A 22,354-nucleotide genomic window follows, 5' to 3' on the forward strand; every position below is an offset into this window, starting at 1 on the left:
TTTCCTTACCTGGGAGAAGGGGATGAATGTTCAGTTCATCAGTTTTTTGGACAATTGACACAGCACACTGCACTGCCAGCTGGGGGCTCACATACCCTTGGTTGAAGGACAAATTTCAGATTTTACTTGTAAGAGCTGAATCCCTGCCTCTGCTGGTATGTTCTGGTCTCCTCATTCCAAGGAAGGGGTTAGTGGGTAAAGGATTACCTGAAGCTCATTCCATCTGACCTGGGAGTTCTTCTTTCAGTGACTGGCTGCTAGTTGCAGGTCTAATGAACTAATGAAGGCCTAATGAGCTAGCAAGAGTTGAACAGGCCACAGATAACTGAAAAGTTGTTAACAGGCCGTAAAAATAGCAGTATACATGAAGGAGCTTGCTTGCTTGTTGCTCACCAACCTTTTCAAGAATCCTGCTGTCCAAAGCAATTGTTAAGACCCTAGTGGTAGCAAGTGGCCACCTGGATATTTGTCCCCACAAATCAGGGTTCATACAGTACAACCGTTTTCATTGGGCCAAAATTAAACACGTTTTCGATGCATTGATTGCAAGTCGGTAGAGAGGTAATCTTGTACTCAAGCATTCCTTTCAAATAATTCAAAGGGAATATTATAGAATTTACATGTTTAACTTTCACTGAATTGTGTTTATGAATTCATTGTAAAACTGGCACTGAATAATTTTGTTTTTATTAATTTGTGGGAGTCTACTGGGGAAAAATTATAATTTAAAGGAACACTTTTCATAAATGAAAGTCAAAATATACGGAGGACATTACTATTGACAATTTTGTTTTTTATTTTGAGGGCCTCATTCATTTATGGGTGTTAAGACATGCACACTTCAATATTGAACTGTGTGTAGCTGTAATAATATAAATTCTCATATTGACATACAGATGGTTCATGTCACTGCGAACATCTGTCTTATACATGCTGTAATTCTGTGCTTAGTGGAACACTGAAGAACTATCACATGTCCTGTCCTTGGTGTTTGCTGTGAAGAAGGTCAATGAGAATCCCCTGATCTTACCAAATCTCAGCCTGGGCTTCTACATTTATGACAGTGTCTTCAGTGAAAGGATGACTTCTCAGAATACCCTGAAACTTCTTTCCACTTGTAAAAGGATTGTCCCCAACTTCAAATGTGACAAGGAAAATAATTTGATAGCTGTCATTGGAGGACTTGATTTTGACATTTCCCATCACATGGCTACTATCTTAGGTGTCTACAAGATTCCACAGGTACAATAAGGATGAGGTTCATGAAAATTTTGCCAACAGTGACACATTTGTTTTTCTATTATATCCTCAGATTTCTTTTTTCTTTTTTTAGTTAGTTTGCTTCTGTATTTGTTTGAAAGAGAGAAGGAGAATACATGGCAAATGCACTTTTAACACCAAAGAGGCTATCTTATTTAGCTATTCAGGAAAACAAAGGTAGGCGAGTTAATGTGTGATTTCATTCCTAGGGCAGTGACACTTGTAAAGTTGGTCATTTAGAGCAAAAGCCTATGAGTGTCTACACAGAAGTAAGTACCATTGTTTTCAATGGGCTTTGTACTCCTAAGAAAGTGTGTATAGAAATGTCAAAATCAAGTCCTCCAATGACAGCTATCAAACCATCTGATCTACCATCTGGCCTGCGCTGTGTCCAGCTCAGGGTAGGAGCATGCTGGGGCAGAACTTGGAGTAAAGAGATTTTATTTCCCTTACCCTGTGTCACGCACTAGCCAGCCCTATGTGCCTCCTCAGATCTGCACCTGCGATTTTGTGGAAGCAAATCCAAGCAGTCTGTGTAACACTGATCAGGCCGGGGATGGTGGTTAGAATCTGGCCTAGGTTGCCCAAGCTGGTTTCACACCTCTCCCAGGCCCGATCTACTTCCTGGACTGCTCTCTCCTCACCCTGGAATGACTCCCTCCCAGCACCCTCTTCTACCCGCTGGGCTGGCTTGCCCAGGCCGGCACAAACTCACCCTGTTCCAGTACTGCTCTGGCTCCATGAGGCCAGCACATGATTGTGTGCTGACGTACTCTTCTCGTGAGTAGCCCCAAACATGCTTTGCAACACGTTCGCAACACTCAGGAGCCAGCGTAAGGGACTTATGCCAGCTTGGGGGTGGGGAGGTTAAAGATTCCCCTGCCTGTATGACATTAGCAGAAATTATTTCTCACTTTAGGAAAAATGATCTTCCCAAAATTGGCAGTGCTAGTGGCAGCAGTGAAGGATAAGATGAAAAGTTTTGGAGCTACTGCCCCAACATGCCTAATGTAGAGAGAATTCTTCCACATTCCTTCCACTAAAAATGCAGATTTATTTATTTTTTTACTGGAATTTACTAATGAGTTTTATTTTGTTAATTTTGGGGGACTAACAATTAAACATGCACATAATCCTCACCACTCATTATTATTTGTCTTTTGTAAACTTAGATTGTCTATTGTATATTTACTCCAGTGATGAGTATTAAAACCCAGCTCCCTCCCTTCTACCAGATGGTACCCAATGAAGCACATCAGGATAGAAGGATTGTCCAACTGCTTCTGCATTTCCAGTGGACGTGGGTTGGGATAATTGCAGCAGATGATGATAAGGGAGAACCATTTGTGCAGACCCTGGTGCCAGTGTTCTTAGAGCATAACACCTGCACAGCTCTTATTGCAAAACTAGAAGCCATATTTTATGTTTCTAGCATACTGGACTTATCCAGGCAGATGTGGACCATGTCTGTTTCACTGACTGAAGACAAGATCAAAGTCTTTGTTGTGCATGCAGACTCTCAGACTATAGCATGCTTGAAATGGTCAACATATCTTTATGCAATATTAAAAGGCATTGTGAATAATCCCATAGGTAAAGTGTGGGTCATGACAGCTCACTGGGATTTCTCCTCGGAACTATTTCATAGGTGTTTTGACATGCAACTCTTCCATGGTGCCTTGTCTTTTGCAACCCCCACAAACGAAATGCTAGATTTTACAAGGTTCCTACAAATGCTACATCCCAACTCAGCCAAAGAAGATGGTTTTATCCGGCTCTTCTGGGAACAGGCATCCAACTGTTTCTTTTCTGATTCTAAGGAAGGTAAAGAGAGCAGTGATACCTGCACTGGGCAAGAGAAGCTGGAGCGCCTCCCTGGGATATTTTTTGAAATAAGCATGACTGGCCAAAGCTACAGCATCTATAATGCAGTCCATGCCATAGCACATGTTTTGCATAAGATGTAAGCATCAAGGTCAAAACAGAGAGCAGTGGTTGACAGAGACAGGCAGAAACTTTTAAGTCTTCAACCTTGGCAGGTAATATTTCACATTCAAAGCACTATTTTTGTAATAGCTCATCTAAACTATACTGATATTCAGGTAATACACAGCAGTTCCAAAACTGTACACAACAGCTGTCTTAAAAACTTCAGTCTTTCCATACTCAGATGCCTTCCCTCCTCTGTCAGTTGAATGCATCATAGAAGTCCAGCTGTTCAAGTGTTCTCCATGCATCTTCTTCCCATGGTCCAAATGGAAAGATTGCCATGGGAGGCATTTCAGCTGCTGCTGCTTTTTCCCCACACCAGTTTCGTTCTTCTTGACAGTTTGGGCAATCACTGAATGAGAACAAACTGGATCTACTACTTGTTTCATATAGATTAGAGACCCTGAAATTACCAGAGGTGGGTGGGAAAGAGATATTATACAATGGCACCAACATCATTGGCGCCTTATTGGATTCCTAAAAATGTATATCTGCGATCAAACCCCTGTTCTGCTCTCCCCCTGCCCCATTCAACCCCCTCCCTGCGCTCCCCCTGACCCGTTCTGCCTCCTGAGCAGGGCTTATCTGCTAAGACAGGCCTCCACTACTGCATGCGGGAAGGCTCCACCCTTCCTCCTAGTGTGCTGGCTCCTTGAACTGTTGCAAAAGGCTTTACAGTGCTTTTGCAGCAGCCTGTACCAGCAGAACATCTTTTCTGCCAGTGCAGGCCTTGAATAGGATTGGGCCGTGAGTATTACAAGTGTGATATAACATGTCTCTTCCACCTCAAACATGTCTCTGAACCTGTTTGCATATAAGAGCTGAAATCCCATCTCTGAAGGTGTTAATTAATGTACTTAATTCATGTACTTAATTCATCAAATATATTTCATGTCATTTGAGTGGAAGTGTGCAGACAAAACAATGGGAATATATTTTAAAATTATCATTTTCCACAAGTGTATTAAAAACAAAATCAAGAAGATGTAAATGTAGAGTGAAAGACTAGGAAGAAAAATAATTCTGTTACATTTCGTCATCATTTTATTAAATCTGCCTTTGCCACTTTCCCTCTAGCTTCACCATTTCCTGAGGAGCATCTCACTTAACAACAGTGCTGGGGACACAGTGTCCTTTGATGAACTGGGTGAATTAGGAGGTGGATCTGATATAGTGAACTGGGTTACTTTCCCCAACCAATCCTTCTTAAGAGTGAAAGTAGGAAAGATGGATTCACAGACTTCAATGGGTGAAGCGTTCACAATTAAGGAGGAGGAGATCACATGGCACAGCTGGTTTAATCAGGTAGGGAAAGAACCAACAGCCCAATCCTATGCTTGTCTACTCAGAAGTAGGTCCCACTGAGTTCAATTACAACTTCTCTAAGATCAGTATGTATAGCAGTTGTTCCCCAAAGTGGTAGGTCACAAGTAGGACTTTGGGAATCACTGGTGTATAGGATTGCAAACTAGGTTCTAAAAGGCCAAGCTAAAAGGGTAAATGTCTAGTTGCTGGCTCTTAATAATTCCACCTTCCTGGCTAATAAAATTCAGTTATTAGCACTGAGTTTCTCTGTCACATCCCTTCTGTAGGATTGTGGGGAATACATGGAAGCAGCATGTAAGACATTAATAGATCTTCTTAGAAACCAATCCCTTGAAATTAAATTTCAAGCCCTGTTCACTTTCCTCCCTACTCAAAACAAGGGAGAGAGGTTAGGAAACCCCCTAATACTACTAGATCCCCACCAGTGTATCCCCTCCAATACCACTGCAGTTCTGATCCTATAGTATGCCACGCAAATTTGATATAAAATGTGTTCCGTTTGGGGAAAAATAGAAAGGTTTTTAGTGGAAGAAATTCAGATCTTCAAAGACAAGAATGTTGCCTTCACAATGAACCAAAGAGAGACATTGTGAGAGATCCAGATGGGGGGCTTTTATAAAGGCAATTCATGCCTCCTTTTCACCTTACAAAGTAGCAGCTATGGAGCTACTGCAAAATGTATGGACTCCCCTTTGCAGTCAATGATTCAAACGCTGGTTCATCTGTCCAAAACTAAATCTTTTCTGTTCAGTTGTAATCCTCGCTACTGGCAATCCTGGCCCCTGTACGGCCCAGGGCCAGGACTGCAGAATGCCAACCCCCACAGAGGAGAATGCAGCCCCCCCCCCACCATCACATCTTCAGGCCTTCTGAGGGCCTCTGGGAGACTTTACGACATCACTTCTGGTTTTCATCCAAAAACTAGAATTGCTGTTTAAAGGTCCTCCAAAGATTTTAGAAGGCCTGCAGAGAGTCCGGGAGGCCATGTGCAGCCTCCTCCGGCTTTCCAGAGGACCTCCAGTCAGGGGGTGAGGAAGGTTGCAGTGGGGGGCAAGGAAGGCACTGCCACCCCTGAAGGCTTGCTGCTTAGGACATTTGACCCCCTTAACCCTCCTTAGGTTCGCCAGTGATCCTCACCCCCCAAAAAGAAGCACCTTGGTAATACCCATGTAGAGTACTTTGCAAACAAGACTTAAAAGTCATAGGTTTTCCCTCTTTTTATGTATAGGTGCTACCACTTTCAATTTCTCATGACAACTGCCCTCCAGGTTACAGAAGAAAAAAGAAGGAGGGGGAGTCATTTGGTGCTACGATTGTGCTCCATGTCCAGATGGCAAAATTTCAGACTGGAAGGGTAGGAAACCTAATTTGCAGTTTTGATACACTGTATTCTATTTTATGGAGAGTGCTCTACCACCAATTCATTTCCACCAGTTCTATTCAAACAGAAGAGAGATGATGATAACCCAGTCTAATGATGAGGATGATCTCTCTGCCCCTGCCAGCTTAGGTCTGGAAAAGACGGAGTTAAAGCCCAGTCCTATCCAATTTTCCAGTGCTGGTGCAGCAGTGCCAATGTGGTGTGCACTGCATCCTGTGGTGGGGAGGCAATCACAGAGGCCTCCTCAAGGTATGGGAACATTTGTTCCCAGAAGGTCTAAAAACGCAACTTCCAGTTTTCAGCTAAAACACCAGATGCGTCCAGTGGGGGGTGGAGCAGCATGAGGGCCGTCACTTTGTGGTCCTGGCCCCAGGGAACGCAGGGGCCAGAACTGCAATTGGGACAGAGTGATTCTTTTAGAAGTCATTGAGACTGTTAGACAAAGTTACACCACCTAAAACTGTAAAGAGAGTCATTCAGGATTCTTGGTTTCAAAAAAAGTGTCTGTATACAGCTCGCCTACATCTTAGATCAGGGTTACATTCCAGAGTCAGCACCTAAAGATATGCATTTAGTTAGTAGGATGGTGAGTGGAATCATGTGCACTATTTAAATTGCTGTTTTTCTCTGCTTTTGTTTTTGTTTAGGATGGCCCACATTAGTCATTAGGGTTTCTCTCTTCCATGCCAAATTCCTTCCAGATTCTCCTCCCCTCCCCCATCTTTCATGGATACAGCTTAAATCTATGTTAGGTGGAGGAATACTTAAGGAAGGGATGTAATAACATTTTCTTACCAAAAATGAAAGCCTAAGCCCTGCCCCCTCAAGATGTGCATTGGCCTTGGACACTGATCTGAACACAGGTACAGATGTGGATTCCTGTGTTCCTGAATGCATCAGCATAAAAACAAGAGGCCATCAGGCATCAGACCCACTGAGAAGAGGCAAGGAAAATGCCTCAGTGCAGATGTTGTATGGGTTCAATAAGGGTGAAGTTTAGGTTAAGGAAATCTTTCTGCAACTGAGCTCTTCTCTTAAAAGTGAGAAGATTGGGAGGTTTCCGAGAGGAAAGGAGATTTAAACCCCTTACCCCCTGGAAGCCTCCTGCTCTGCAAAGAGTCTCCTTGGACACTGGGTGGATCCTGCAGCAATGGTATGCACCAGATCCTATCCCCTCCTTCAGCAGCCTCCATGACCCCTTCCTGGATTTGCACCAGCTACAGAGCACAGGTCCAAAGAGACTCATCGCACCACGACCCACCTTGTGCTCTGCAGTCAATCGCAGCCCAACGCTCCCTGCTGCAGGCCCGAGAATGCCTGCCAAAGAATACATGGATGCCAACCGGAAGTTGTTCTGGTCACTTCCTTAAGGCATTCTGGGGCCCACAGAAGCCAATGGAGTGGGTTAGTTGGACCTATTTATCTGTGGGGGATTTGTTCCCTGACCCCTCATGGATACCAAAACCTGTGAATAAGCCAATAGGACCTCTCGACAATACTGGGGATGTTTTATGGTCATGTTTGGAACTGATCTGGGGCCCAAAGAGGCTTTTTCATGATCACTGATCTTTATCCACCATTGGCTGCAGCACATGCTCCGTCAACATGGCTGCATCATTGTCAGTGGTAGGGGATAGGTTTGGACTGTTAGTCATGACTAACTTTTTTTTATATATAGGCCATCCTTTGTGAGAGGATGACAGGAAATGAAGCATCACATACAGATTAATTATTGGTGTTCTTGACTGCAGCTCTGAATACAAGCTTTAACATGAGAAAACACCCAAATGCAGAGGAAACTGTGGTTGTTGTTTTTCTACTGCATTTGATCAATGCTGCCTTAATTCTCCTGTCTCTGTCCATTATTCCCTGTTGCTATGGTTTGACTGGAAGGTGTAAGACAGGGCACTTGTGTCCAAGGAATTGAAGGGGGCGTCTCACTACCTGAAGAACATTCTCACCTAATAATCAACTACTTGGTAATGTTTTTTTTTTTAAGTTAGATTTTGAACCTGATGCCATCTGTAAATTGTACTTCCTGGATCTGGGGCAATTGTATCTAATTGCAGGGCCTGGGCTTGGTGTATACTTGGTGTATACTTGGGGGGATCTCCCCTTGAGAGTGTGCCATAAAGGGCTAGAAGGTAAACACAGGTTATGGCCAAAGACACTCAGTAAGTCATGGTCTGCTGACGCAATGATGTAAAGTTTATTTGACATATTCCATCCCAGATCATTGCCTCTTCTGGTCCTGTAGGGACACAACTATTATTGGAATTAGGTAGGGGAATAGTTACTTTGTGCTTCAAGGAAGTAAACCCAAAGACTGAATTATATGATCTAAACAAATTGGACAAACCAAGGAAATTGACACTTCCAGACACTATCAGAGGGGCAAATTGTGTTTGGGGGAAGGGTTCCTGGAGCTTGAGACAGTCAATCTCTGGAGGTAACGTTTGGCTGTTCCTGGTAGCAGCTGTTTCCAAGCATTTGGCTTGCAAGAACACACTGCTTTAGTAAATGTTTACTGCTGTTTTAAAAGGGAAATGCTGCCTGTCCCGAGATCATGTTAAGGTCTCCATCTGAGGGGGAAAAAAATTGTTTCTAGTACTTCAGACAAATGCAAAAAAACAAACAAACAAACAAACAAACATTCCCCTTACCCCAGGTAACATTGCAGCAGCCCCAAGGGGGCTACTCTGATCTGTGCCACCTACTCCGATCTGCACAAAACTGCACCGGGTCAGCCAGGAGTGGGGTCAGAATGTGGACTAAGTGCCGGAACCTGGCCCCACCCCCGTTCTTCCCCAGCCTACCCATGGGCCGGCCCACCACCTGCCTTCCCCCCACCCTAGAATGCCTCCATCCCACCCTCCCCAAGCCCCTACTCTCTGAGCCACCAACAAAATTAATTTTATTTATTGTTCAGCTGCCCATCCTCTAGGGAGCTCAGGGTGGGGTATATATCAAGTTCTTTCTCTTTTTTGTTATCACAACAAACCTCTGAGGTTGGGTGAGGCCGAGAGATAGTGACTGGCCCAAAGTCACCCAAGAATTTTCATGGCTGAGTGGGGATTTGAACCTGGATCTTCCAGGTCTAAGTCCAACTACCAAACTACTACAGCATCTTGTTTCTCAAAAGAGTGACTCAGGTGACTGGCTTAGGACAACCTGTATTTCCTGCGGACTGGGAATTATATAACATAGCTTTGATGATGTCATCAGTGGATTGGAAGAGTGAAACCCACCTGGTCACTTCGTTCCACCCCCCTGGCCAAGATTGACAAGCTTAGCAGTCCAATTGCTAACTGCATGCCAATCCTGGAAGGAGGCTAGGCATTCCAGACAGGGATGCAACAACCAAAAACCCTTCATGAGGTGAGCATAAGACAGCCAAAGAACAAGGCAGTGGAGGAATCAGGACTGAATTGTTTCAGAAGTTTTATTGATATCTAAGCATGGGGCTTTTTCTGTTTCTGGTAGTGCTTTTTAAACATAAGTACAGTTGTTACTCAGTATCAATGGGAGGGTCTGTTCCTGAACCCCATGCAGATACCAGAACCCACGGATAACTGAATCCATGGGTCAGGGCCATCAGAGGACCTTTGGATGAGACTGGAATCTATAGCTAATATTCATACTCTTAGGAGTGCTCAGGAAAGTATTTAGAAGGAGGAAAGATTAAAAGAGAGGAGAGAAGGACGTCTTAGAGGAGAAAGTGGCTGATGAAAGAGGAGGAAAGTGTGAGAGAAGGGACATAGGGAGATTAGTAGCTTAGTACTAACTAAGGGTGCAACCCAAATGAAGCCTTGGGCCGACACAAGTCCCTTAGGGTCTGCGCCTCCTTGAGAGGAAGCTGGGCCGGTGCTCTGAGAAGCACCGGCCTACGGAGGCTGATGCAAGCTTCGCACCGGCTTCCTCTCTTGAACGTGCGTCAGCCTGGCTGGGCCGATGCAAGAGGAAAAGGTAGGCGGTGGGAGGCATTCCTGGGTGGGGGGGGGAAGGGTGAAGGGTGGGAAGCCCCAGGGGCAAGAGGGTGGGTGGGCGGGCAAGAGCGAGAGGTGAGGCTGGAATCCCCACCGGATCCCAATGCCGGATCCCAACCCCCGTTCCCAGGGAGAATGGAGCAGCTTCAAGCCACACCACTCTCCTCGGACTTGTACAACCTCAGGAGGTGGTGCAGGCCCGAGGAGACCCATAGCGGTCAGTGGCCCTGACCCGGGGTAAGGGGAAAAGTTTCCCATTGCCTCTTGCTGAGCTGCTTCTGACCCCTGTCCTGTGCTGGATACTACGCAAGCCTCTTGGCTTGCATGTTCTAGCGCAGGATAGGATTGTGCCCTAAATTCCTGTGTGGTTATGCAGTGCCACTGGTGTGAGTTCTGCTGCATCCAGCAGAGGGATTTTGGTTGCAGAAGGTCTCCTCATGGTGAGCAGACACTTGTCCCCTTGCCCTGGGATAAGTCTTTGCAGCCATAATGGGTCATCCCTGGTACAAGTCTGAGTGGGTCTGTCTTGGCAAATCAGGCCCCAGAAGGGCGATAAAATATGTTGTGCCACTGATCCCACCCCTTCCCAGGCCCAACCCGCCTAACCCCCTGCCCATTGCAGCCCTCCCTCATTGTGTTACACCCCATCAAAGCCCTCCCCCACCCTTCCCCCATCTGCACAGCACTTCCCTGCTGTGGTGGACATTGATCCCTGTATCAGTGCCACCAGGAAGACTCTGGCCTTCCTGCTGGTGCATACATGTGAAGGAGCTGGTCCTTCACATAATCCAAAAGCGCTTTATGACACTTTTGTGGCAGTCTGACATGCCTCCTGAATAGGATTGAAGCCTTAGATCTGCAATAAAGTGTCCACGGAAATAAAAATCAATAGCATTTTTAAAAAAATTACTTCTGGCATGGAAGAGTCAGGAAGAGTCAGAAGAGACTTCGACCTCACTGACGCTATCAAAGGTGTGTGTTTCATTGATTCCATGAGCAAAGGCCTCAGCATAAAATAAGATGCTGTGCATGCTGTATAGCAAATGTTACAGGATGGGAAAGTCCTAGCAAGTTCTTATGCTGATGCTGCCCCTGCATTGCAAAGACTGGCTCTGGAGAGGAATGGACTGTAAGTGCTCTGTTTATTAGAATAATGGAACAAAATGCAACAATAATGGAAAAATAATGGATGAATTTATGTCTTTTCCAAATGAGATGAACCAAACGGTTTCAAAAAGTGGGGAAAAAAGGCACTCTAGATTTTAGAGTTCGCAATAGTGTCTTTGATCTATTTAGAAGTCCACGGGAATGTGTGTAAAAGCAGAACAGAGAGGCAAACATATATAATTTTATTTTCTTATTATTAACTGTTCCTTGTTGTTGAGTTCAGGCTTCAGGATAATGATGTAGCATTTAGGAGAAAAGATGCAACCTAGTAACCCAGCACTGGAGGCCAAGATGGAGAAAATCTCCACAGCCACCATGTACTTGCCTTGGGTGCTTAGATATGTTGGAACAAAGGACAGCCAGACACTGCAAAAGACCAACATGCTGAAGGTGATAAATTTGGCTTCATTGAAACTGTCCGGCAACTTCCGTGCTAGGAAAGCCACAATGAAGCTGACCACGGCCAGGAAGCCCATATAACCCAAGATACAGTAAAACATGGCAACTGAGCCCTCATCACACTGCACTATGATCTCCCCATTTAGTGAGTGCATGTCCGTATCTGGGAATGGAGGGGAAGTGCTTAACCAAAGCAAAGAAATGCCTGCTTGAATAGAGGAGCATGAAAGGACCATGGAATTTGCCAGTCTTTTCCCCACCCATTTCCTCATCCCAGATCCTGGTTTGGTAGCCATGAAAGCCAAAACCACAGTGATGGTCTTTGCCAAGACACTGGAAAGGGCCACAGAGAAGGCAATGCCAAAGGCAGTTTGTCGGAGAAGGCAGGCCACCCTTCCAGGTCTTCCAATGAAGAGCAAGGAGCAGAGAAAGCACAGGAGCAGGGAGACAAGGAGGATATAAGTGAGGCTGCGGTTGTTGGCTCTGACGATGGGAGTGTCCCGATGCTTCATGAAGATTCCAATAACGAAAGCTGTGATGAGGGATAAGGAAATAGCCAACACAGCCAAAAGGGTTCCTAATGGTTCATTGTAAGTAAGGTAGCTTAGACCTTTGAGAATGCATTGATTTTGATACCTGGTGGGAAAGTGATCTTCTGGACATTTGACGCAGGCCTCCATGTCTGAAAAACAAAAGCGCAGTTCAATTATTTCAAGACTTTGACCAAGGTTTAGAAAGAAGTCCATTATGTCAAATATTTAACACTTCAGTCCCATCCCCCACAACATGCATAACATGCAGCACAAAAATAAATAAATAAATAAATAAATAAATAAATAAATAAATAAAAACTTTTTTTGCTTTCCTGCCTGTAACCTACTGGCCTTCCATGGTGTCTCCTCAGACCTACCCCAGCTCTTTGACTAGTGCACATCTGAGGATAACCTGGGGGGTGCTGTAGGACCATGACATGGAGCAAACTAAATCGTTAAGAGAAAGTTTAATAAGTTTCAATGTAGATATGAAGGCAAAATAACAGGGAAATGACTGTAATGACAGGGAAAACATGCTTAAAATACTGCTACTACTGCTACTGCTACTGCTACTACTACTACTACTACTACTACTACTACTACTAGTAGTAGTAGTAGTAGTAGTAGTAGTAGTAGTAATGACGAATCCTAGGAAAAGACAACACAAAATCTAGAAATTTCCACACCTGCAGTTCTTTCATATCAGTCTCACATGGAGGGGCCGTAGCCTATCCCCTTTTTTTGACCCAGTCCCTCTCATTTTAATTCCTTGGATTGACATCAATTACATTGCTGACATGTGTCCTAGGGAACCCATAGGCCATCAGGAGACATACAGAGTGCTAAGTATCTCTCCCAGGTCTCCTGATTGTCTGCTCCCCCCCCAACTATTGAATGCAGGGCACACGTCCTTTGTGTGCCTGCATCATCACCAATGGGGGAGGATAGATGGGACTCTTAGATCATTATTCCATCAAGCTCAGCATTGTCTCCTCTGACTACTTGTGGCTCTCCAGAACTTCAGACAGGGTTCTGTCCTGGATGTGCCTAAAGATGTCAGGATACTGGGACTGTCTTCATATACAAAGCATGAGCTCTGTCATTTATTTTAGACCTGCCTCCCTAGGCTTACCCATCAGAAAGCTTTAAAGTGTGGAGTTCAGGCCATCATGGATCTTATCTGCACAATTACTCAACCTATTGTACATAATTTCTCCTACCCTTTTGTTCAGAGATCATCCCTTCTGGACATGGATCACAATCATAGCAGCAAAATTTCTCTCCCTCTCTCTTTTTCCTGCTGTAGCCAGGAGAGCATTTGTCATTGCACACAGAAAGGGGCATCACCTGTTCATAAGCAGAAAGGAAGATTAATAATATTATTGGGAAAGGTTATTCAAAGAAAGTGATTTAAGAATGACTGGTATGTAGACCGTGAGTTACTCACATGGACTGATAACATCATAGACCTAACAGGCATTATAAAAGGGGTTTAAATTTACACATGGAGGGAAGAGATGGAAATATAATGATCTGTTAATGTGTTATGTTTTTATCTGTTTGATAAATCATGTTTTAACCGTTGTAAGCCGCCCTGGGTCCCTCTGGGGAGAAGGGAGGGGTATACATAAAGTTGTTGTTGTTGTTGTTGTTGTTGTTGTTGTTGTTGTTGTTGTTGTTGTTATTAAAGTGGTATCAAATAGACCCACTCATCCAATGAGCTCCTTAAGTTCATTTTCATAGGAACTTTATATGCCCATTAAAATACATTTCAATCTGCCCATGCACAATGTGGAGTTCTTTAGTTAGCCAACAAAGGGGCTCTGGAGATCCAAGGGGGGGCTCTTTGTTTTTTTGAAATCAGTTCATGAACAAGCTCTACAAGCCGACACAGTGTTTTGCCAAATTTCAGTTCCAAACTTCATCTATCAATCTTATACTCTCTTTGAGCTAATTAGCTCCCCTTCTTTCCCCATCAATGGCCCTAGTTCTGCACTGCAGCACTGCTGGACCCCACCACTAGAGTGGCATGCCTGTTCAACCTGCAGAGGTCCTCCTTACTCCCCTCTCCCGCCAGTAGCCTCTCTGGTCACCACAGCAGCACCTAGGTTCTCAGCACCTCTTGGGCATGGCAGCCACACATCAGTTGCCAGCAGTCTCTGTTCCAGCAATCCTTAGTAATCTCTGTTTGGTCCATTCATCAGTCAGTCCATCTATCAGCCAGCCAGTCCATCCACCCATCCATCTTCTTTCCTCCAAGCTCCTTCCTTCTACACCCAAACTCTTTCCTTCCTCCAGGTGCTGCTTTTATCCCTGAGGGCCTTGTTGCCTTCAAGTGGCGGCAATTGTGCAGCACACTTACTGCAGTCTAAACCCCATGCTTCCCAGATCTGTCAGAACAAGGGGCCGCTGTTGACAACACACCCTGTCTCCTCCTGTGTGTTCCATTACAAACAGTTTCTCTGCATTAGCAAAATTCATAGAAGAAAGAATGCAATTTGAAGGAATTTAAATAATAATAATAAAAAGTTTCTTGAGCTTGATGTTGGGAATGTATACAGAAAAAGTCAATATTAGTTTCTTGCTTTCGTATAAGAAGCAATTGAACAATTACTCATTTAGGGTATATAATTTACAGTATGCTACCCAGCACAATTTGACCAGGAAAGGTCATGCCACACACAAAGGTGGCTAAAATCAAATTTTGCTCACTCCTTCTATTAATCACATCATCTGCAGCTCTCTTTCACCTGGTTAAAGCTTCTGTGCCACACAATCTGATCATCATAAATGGTTAAGACAGTGTCTCTAGGAGGCAGAATGTCCAGTCTTCCAACTTTAACCCTGACAAAAGATCCATTTGGGAATGTGACCCAGTTTGTAACATCAAAACCTGCCACAAATTCTCCTGCTGCATCAAAAAGCACTGTGTCCCCAGCGCTGGTGTTGAAGGTGATGCTCCTCAGAAATGGATGAAGCTAGAATGATAGAGAAAAGGAGGGAAATGGATAAAGGGAATTCACATCATTCCACTGAGTTCAAGTTTACACTAATCTGGATAATGCTTCTGCCAAATTGTAACTAGGGTGATCTTCTTTTGCTTGGTGACTCCTCTATTTTGCTCATATGAAACAAGTCACAGGAAAGTAAAAAATTATTTCAAAAAATATTCATTTCTTAGAAATGCACTGGCATTGAAGAATTTAAGAATGAATTTAAAAAGAAAAGTAACCATGAATTGTGTGGAATTTTTAAATGTATATTTAGAAAGCAGAGTTCTAGCCATCTCTAGATGATATGCTAAAATTGTTTCAAACTGTAATATTGGACAATTACCTGCCATGGATGCACTTTCCCCAAATCCAGTTTCCCTCCTAATAGCTCTCTGGATCTAGATGAGAACAGAGCATGCAAAGCATGTGCCACAGCATAGGCAGCACTGTAGACATTGTAGCTGTGGCCTGTCATGTCCATTTCAAAGAAGGTGCTCAGAAGGCTCTCCAGCTTCTCCTCCCCAGTGCAGGATGTCTTGCTCTCCGCATTCCGACTTGAAGTTTCCAATGAACAGTCAAAGGCTTGTTCCCAGAAATTCTGGATAAAGCCATCTCCTTCTGCCCAGGAGGGCTTTACGGTCTGAACAAAGTTTTGGAATCCAGGTGGCTGATTGGAGTGAACCGTGAATGATATGGCCCCATGGAAGCCCTGTATATCCCATATCCTTTGAAGGTAAACTGAACTGAAATCCCATTGTGATGTAACAATCCAGACTTTTCCCACAGGTGGCAATGTAAAGACGGATGCATAAAACAGCAACATTCTCAAAACTTGGAGGGATGGCTTTTCTCCATATACCAAACATACATTGACTTTTCTATCCATAAGAACTGGATATTTTTCCATCAATTCTAAAACCATGCCTACCAAGTGATCTATAAAAGTCCTTTTTGGTGTTCTGAGAACGAAGGCATCACAGATGCCATTTTGGGAAAGCATTGGGACCATAATCTGCAAAAACCTGTCTCCATTGTCATCATCTACAGCCAGAAGACCAACCCACGTCCATTGGAAATGTTGAAATAACTGGATAACCCCCTGGAATTGATGGGCTTCATTTGGCACCATCTGATATAAAGATGGGAGAAACATCTTGTCATCATGAGCTGGGGAAAAGGATCCATAAGTGAGCTGAAAGAAAACATACAGGGTGTTCTTGAAAAGGAAGTACTTCTGTATTTGAAATATCTGTCTTCGCATGCAAACAACCTACCTGTGGAAGCTTGTAGATGGACGTTATGGTGGCTGCATTGGCGGTGGTTTCGGTCACCAGTCCCGCAATGACAGCAATTAACTTGTTCTGGGTGTTGCACTTGAAATTGGGGACAAACGTAAGCTGGGTGGAAGGCAGGCTCAGGGTGGCCTTGTAAGTCGTCCTTGCAACGTAGTAGCAGTTGAGGATGCGGAACCCCAAAGTGATGTTTGGTAAGATGTTGGGATCCTCATTGATCTCTTTGATAGCAAATGCCAAGGCCAGGACATCCTGGTAGTTCTTTGGTACCGAACTGCAACAGAAAGTTTCCAGGTCTTTCGCCAAACTGCTGAAGGGGCATTTGGATCCTCCACTATCCTACTGCTACATGCGTTCTAGTTGTAGTTTATCTTCAATGCTTGCAAAACACCAAGTGTGGGAGTAGCAGAAGACATTGTGTCTGAATTTTCTTTCCAAGAGCAAGTTATACAAAAGTTCTAGTGTATGTGTTCTAGCGTATTCTCCTGACAAATAGCCGTTACTCCCCACTCTTGTGGGTGACAGTGGACAATGTTGCCAATCATCCTATTGGCATGTTGCCATCACATGTTGCCAATCATCCTATTGCTTAATCATCTAGTCTCAATTACTGTATTATAATCTGAATACGGTAAGAAAGAAGTTAAGAAAACAAATATCTTACACAGGTTCTCCAATCAACGTCTGTGTGGGCTGTACCATGAAGGAAGGATAGTCATGCAGAACGAAAACCTGGGAAATGATCTCACCAATGATCACATCTCCTGGCTGATAGAAATTGTGAGGGATGGGAAGGGGATCGTTGCATATGGTACAGTTGACCGCGTGAGCCTTTTGTATGATGTAAGACAGCAGTGCAAGTGGCAATATCAGTACTTGCACCATCCTGTTGACCTGATGTGCTTTGGTGGGCTTCTTGACGTCCGGCACATGAAGAAAGGCTCTGGCCCTTCTACCAGCATGCCAGCAGCTTCTGCTGCTGCAAAGCACATTATGGTTTCTTTGCAGCAGTCTTCTCCACTGGAACAAGCATTCTGAAAGCACCACTAATTGATTGGACTGAGCCATAATTATTATACCCTGCCCTGGTCAAAACCAGGGTGCTCTGCAACAAATATAAGATCCTGGAGACTGAACAACTGGATACCTGTGGGGTGAATACTTAAACAGGTGCGCTCCGGTGGTGATAATTAACAAGATGTGGAGGAGAGTTTGTCTTTAAAAAGTGATTAGGGCCCTATGCTAACCAACTTTCCAGCATCACTGCAGGCACAAGGCAGCCCTGAGCTAACGGAGCATTCCCTTAACTTGGTCACATTCCCTTACCTTGAGGATTCTTCCATGATTACACCCATTCTTCCATGATTACACCCCCTCTAGGATGCAGCACACCCCCCATTGCTGCATTAGCACAGGGAATTTGGATAGAACTGGACCCTTCTACATATCTTTGAAGACTTCTCCGTAAAGCACTTTCTTTAACACACAAAAGTGTTGCCTGAGAAGCTTTTCTATATACCATTATCTCTTATCATTTTTGTCTGTTATCTACCACCAGCTACAGTGTGTGCTCCGTCAACACGGCTGCAGCATCATCAATGGTGGGGGCTAGAACTGGGCTGCTACTGGTGGCGAACTTCTGTGCATACAGCCTACTGCCTACTGTAGCCTGTTCCTATGGTTTGACTGGGATGTTTAAGACAGAGCAGTTGTGTCCAGGGAATTGAAGAGGTGGTCTCTCTACCTGAAGCACATTCTCAATTTCTTATAATCAACTTCTTAGCAATGCTTTTTTCAAGTTTGTTTGTGAGCCTTGCGCCAGCTCTAATTGTACTTCCTCAATAGGGAAGACTTGTGTCTAATTGCAGGGCCTTGGCTTGGTTTATGCTCTCAGGGATCTCCCCCTGAGATTGTGCAATTAAGGGCCAGAAGACTGATCAGGTAAACACAGGTTATGGCCAAAAACACTCAATCAGCCAGGCCACAGTCTTGGTCTGCTGACACAATGCGGATTAGAAAGTTTATTTGATGTAAGATATAAACTTGGCTGAAGGGACAAGTTCTAGCCTGGGCTTCACTCTGACACTGAGTCTTCTACTTGCAGGAATAGTGATTTTGTTGGTTCATTTTGCAGTGAGACACATTTGGCCATGCAAGGCTCCTTCTGCAGCCTGAAATGGTAAAGCCCAGGCACTGGTTTATCTGCTCAGTGAGAACGAGGCTTCAAAGGCAGGAGGCCTAGCTGGAGAAAGAAACTGAAGCCTAGTTTCCCCACTTGGAACTGCAGAGGGAACAGCAGACTTAGGGCTCAGTTCTATACCTTTGCAGCGCTAGTGCTGAGCTCCAGTAGTGGTGCTGGGTGCCGCAAATGTGTCATAAGGCACATCTGCAGCACCCAGAGAGGAAGGGCCACTGTCACGAAGGGTCGAGCGGTGCTCCAGCAGCACTGGCTGGCTGTAACTAGGGGGGAGATGGGGAGTGGGGGGAATGGTTGCTTCTGGGGGCCGCATCTGGCCCAAAGGCCTTATATTTGACACTCCGGTACTAGACACTCTGGTGGCAGGAACTGTAGTAATCAGGAAGTGCAGTTTCCTTTGGAGTTCTCTGACTTTGCCGAGCATCACTTGAACCATCTTTCAGAGAGGGAATAGACCAGGCACCGAAGGAATCACAGCGCCTGAGGCAGCTGAGGAGTCATTTAAGAATCTTTATTGATATCACAGCACGGGCCTTTCTTTGGTTACTGGAAGTGGTTTTTAAAACACAAGTAACTTATTCATGTGGGGGTAAAACAAACACGTTCAGGGACCAGTTGCACTCCCCAGAGCAGCATGCTGAAGGAGTGCCAGCAGGAAGGCTAGAGCCTCCCTGCACACATCAGAGGTAGCCAAGATGTTGTGGAGGTGGGAGGGATGGGGGAGGCAGAGAAGGGCTGGAAGGGGGCTAAACTGGGGTGGAACAGGGGGTCGCGAGGCTGCAGGAGGGAGTGGATCCAGCATTGATTTAAATCCCCTTCCCCCTCCAAATCCTCCCAGTCCTCCTCCACCATTCGATACAGCATGCCCATTTTTGGTGTGGCTGCCTCAGCGGCGGGTGGGGGGGGGTGTAAGGAAGCCTAGGATTGGACTGTAACTTATACAAGCACTCCACAATACACCTTTACAGTCTAATGAATTTACCATGCGTGATGGCTGATCGCTACCATCGTAGTTCCATGCCCAGCCATATTACTAATCTGACTTCATTCTTGATGGGAGGTTAAGAACAGAAGAAGAGCCCTGCTGGATCAAGTCCAGGGCCCATCTAGACTAGCTTCCTATATCTCACAGCGGCTCACCAGATGCTTCAGAGTGCACGCAAGGCAACAGACACAACCCGTGTCCTGGTGCCCTCCCCTGCATCTGGCATTCTATTTAAATCACACACCCCAAGGAAGACACCAGACTGCACTTGGGTTTAACTTGGTCTACTTTATTAAACATGTGACCACTGGTCACATGATTTCCCCTACCCATTTCCCTATGCTGACCTTTTCCCTATCCAGTTTCTGATCTTGGATCCTGGCTTAGTGGCCATTAAAGCTGGAATCATACTGATTTTTTTTTTCCCCCAAGTCACAAGAAATAGCCAGGATCTGAAAAGATTGTGGCAAAAGCCATTTGGTTGTATAGAGCAGATGAGCGATTCAGGAAGCCAATGAATAGTAAGGTGCAAAAAAAGCAGAGCAAGGGGAAGATGGATTAAGAGTCTGATTGTTGACTTTGACAATGAGAGTGTCCTGGTTATTCACAATGATTGCTGGCATCAAAGATGTTGCTAGCAAAGGGGATAGCTCAAAAACTTTATTAAACAGGAATTCTAAACCTTGAGGAAGCCATGTCTACTTGGAAGTAAGTTCCACTCTGTTCAGTGATGCTTATTTACAGATATGCATAGCCTACACAGTATAGGATTGCAACCTTTAAAAATGCAACCAAATTAAATGAAACTAACCAACCCATATAGGAACATGCATAGAGGCTTTCATGGAGAGAAAGAGAAGGAAACTGATGTGGGGGAATGGATGGAATGTCAGGGAAAATGAAAGCTCTGTCAGAAGTGAATAAGGTTATTTGTAAAAAGCAGAATGAGATAAATGGGTGAAAAAGTAACATACCATGCCATATGAGTCTCAATTGGGCAATCAAGGCACAGGATTGACTGCTCCTTGCAGGATGGGAACCTCCCTACTCAGGGGTGATGCTGACCCTTTAACCCCAGGGCTGGTCCAAGTGCAGCTGAGGGTGGGGATGGGAGAGAGACATCCTAGGAAAGTGAGGGCCCAGGGCTTCATAAGGCACTCAGGGCCGGTGATGAGAGGTCTCTGGACAGGCTACCAGAAGGTTGTTGTATGGTTTCTCCATTGGGACCAGGGCAAGCCCAGGGAAGCAGCCAGGAAAGAAATGAATGAGGGAGAAGAAGGGTGAAGCAACCCCCTCTCCACTGCTGAACTCTGAGGTCTGGGGGGTGGGTCCTGGTTGGTGGGCCAGCAACCTCCCCTCTGTTTCTACTCCTCTTTCCCTGGGCCCAAGAAGTACACAGACACCAAGCAGAGCACATCCCTCTTGCTGTATCCCTGCTGAGGGCAGAGCATGGAGAAACTTACAAAGCTGAACAATGACTCACTGAAGCATCATGATGCACAACAGTGCTTGATGGGAAGTACACTGTGTGGATTTATTAGATTGAAATCTGTGGGGTGTGTGTGTGTAGATATTAGTTTTAAAACATGCGCATATTCAATTTCTGCCAACACATTTACTAACATACCGCTATGGAAAGGACAACAGTTTATCACAGGGGTGTCAAGCATAAGGCCCATGGGCTGCATCTGGCCACAGACACCTGCCACAAACTCTTTATACAGCCCTTGGGCTCTCCCAGCACTACCATCTGAGGTGCCACTGCTGAAAGGGCAGCCCCTGTGATAATTGGGCTTTCCCACATATTGAATTTATCAAGATTTGCATGTTTTCTCCACTGACATTTGCAGCTACTGAGTTCCTAAGTGAGAAAAAAAGTGCTAATTTTGCTCAATGGCATAAGTTCCTGCTTCATGACATCACTTCCAGCCCTCAGCAGGCATCGTAAATGTGATTCAGTTGGCTGTATGAAACAAGTGTGACAACACTGGTATGTCCTTTACTGGAGTGCCTGGCTCAGGTGTGCAGGCTGTATGAATTACCTGCAGAAGAGGGACAATGTAACTTTTCTGACATTTATGACACCATGAAATCATGGGGTTCAAATCCCTATGAGGAATAAATTTGGTGGGGAGGTGCTCCATGGCTGCAAAATATAAAGATTGGTTGCCAGTTGCCAAAAGGGGGGCCAGTTGAAGCTGCAAAACTCCTCAAAGTTCAGTCCCAGGCAGGCTTTGGGTCTGAACTTTGAGGAGTTTTGCAGCCTTAACTGGCCCCCCTTTTGGCAACTGGCAACCAACCTTTTTATTTTGCAGCCATGGAGCACCTCCCCACCTAATAAAAGAAAAGAAAAAAAAAAATATTCCTCATAGGGATTTGAACCCCTAGCCTCTGGTTCCACAGACCAGCACTTTAGCAATTGAGCCATAAGAGCTCTTAGGCTCAAAGTGTTTGGAACTAATGCTTGAGGCGCTGATGGCCACCAGCTGGGCTCAAGACCTTATATATTAGTTCTGAACACTTTATAGACTTTCCTATAGCCTAATGGAGAGAGTGCTGGGCTGTGGAGCACAAGGTTGGAGGTTTGAATCCCTCCCTAGCCAGCAGTGTGCGGTGGGGGCGGTACAGGGAGGAAAAAAAGGTGGGGGCGGGGAGGAGGGGAAAAAAAAGGTGCCGGAACACTGTTCCGGTGTGTTCCCTTACAAAAAAAGCCCTGGGGAGGAGTTAGGTAGTATTGGGCTGTTGTTTATGATGTGATTTTGTTGCTGTTTTTGCTAGGTGTAAGAGAGTAATCACAGGTTTTCTGGAGGAAAATTCCACGGAACAGTTAAAAAAAAAATCAACTC

At 44.9% G+C, this 22,354-nt stretch overlaps 1 pseudogene; it reads right to left on the minus strand.

The window, feature by feature from the left end:
• Nucleotides 1-11,234: 11,234 nt before the first annotated feature.
• LOC136653214 (vomeronasal type-2 receptor 26-like) lies at nucleotides 11,235-17,681 on the minus strand (annotated as a pseudogene).
• Nucleotides 17,682-22,354: the final 4,673 nt, after the last annotated feature.

This window comes from Tiliqua scincoides, chromosome 5 (genome assembly GCF_035046505.1).
Source record: "Tiliqua scincoides isolate rTilSci1 chromosome 5, rTilSci1.hap2, whole genome shotgun sequence".
Taxonomy (NCBI): Eukaryota; Metazoa; Chordata; class Lepidosauria; order Squamata; family Scincidae; genus Tiliqua; species Tiliqua scincoides.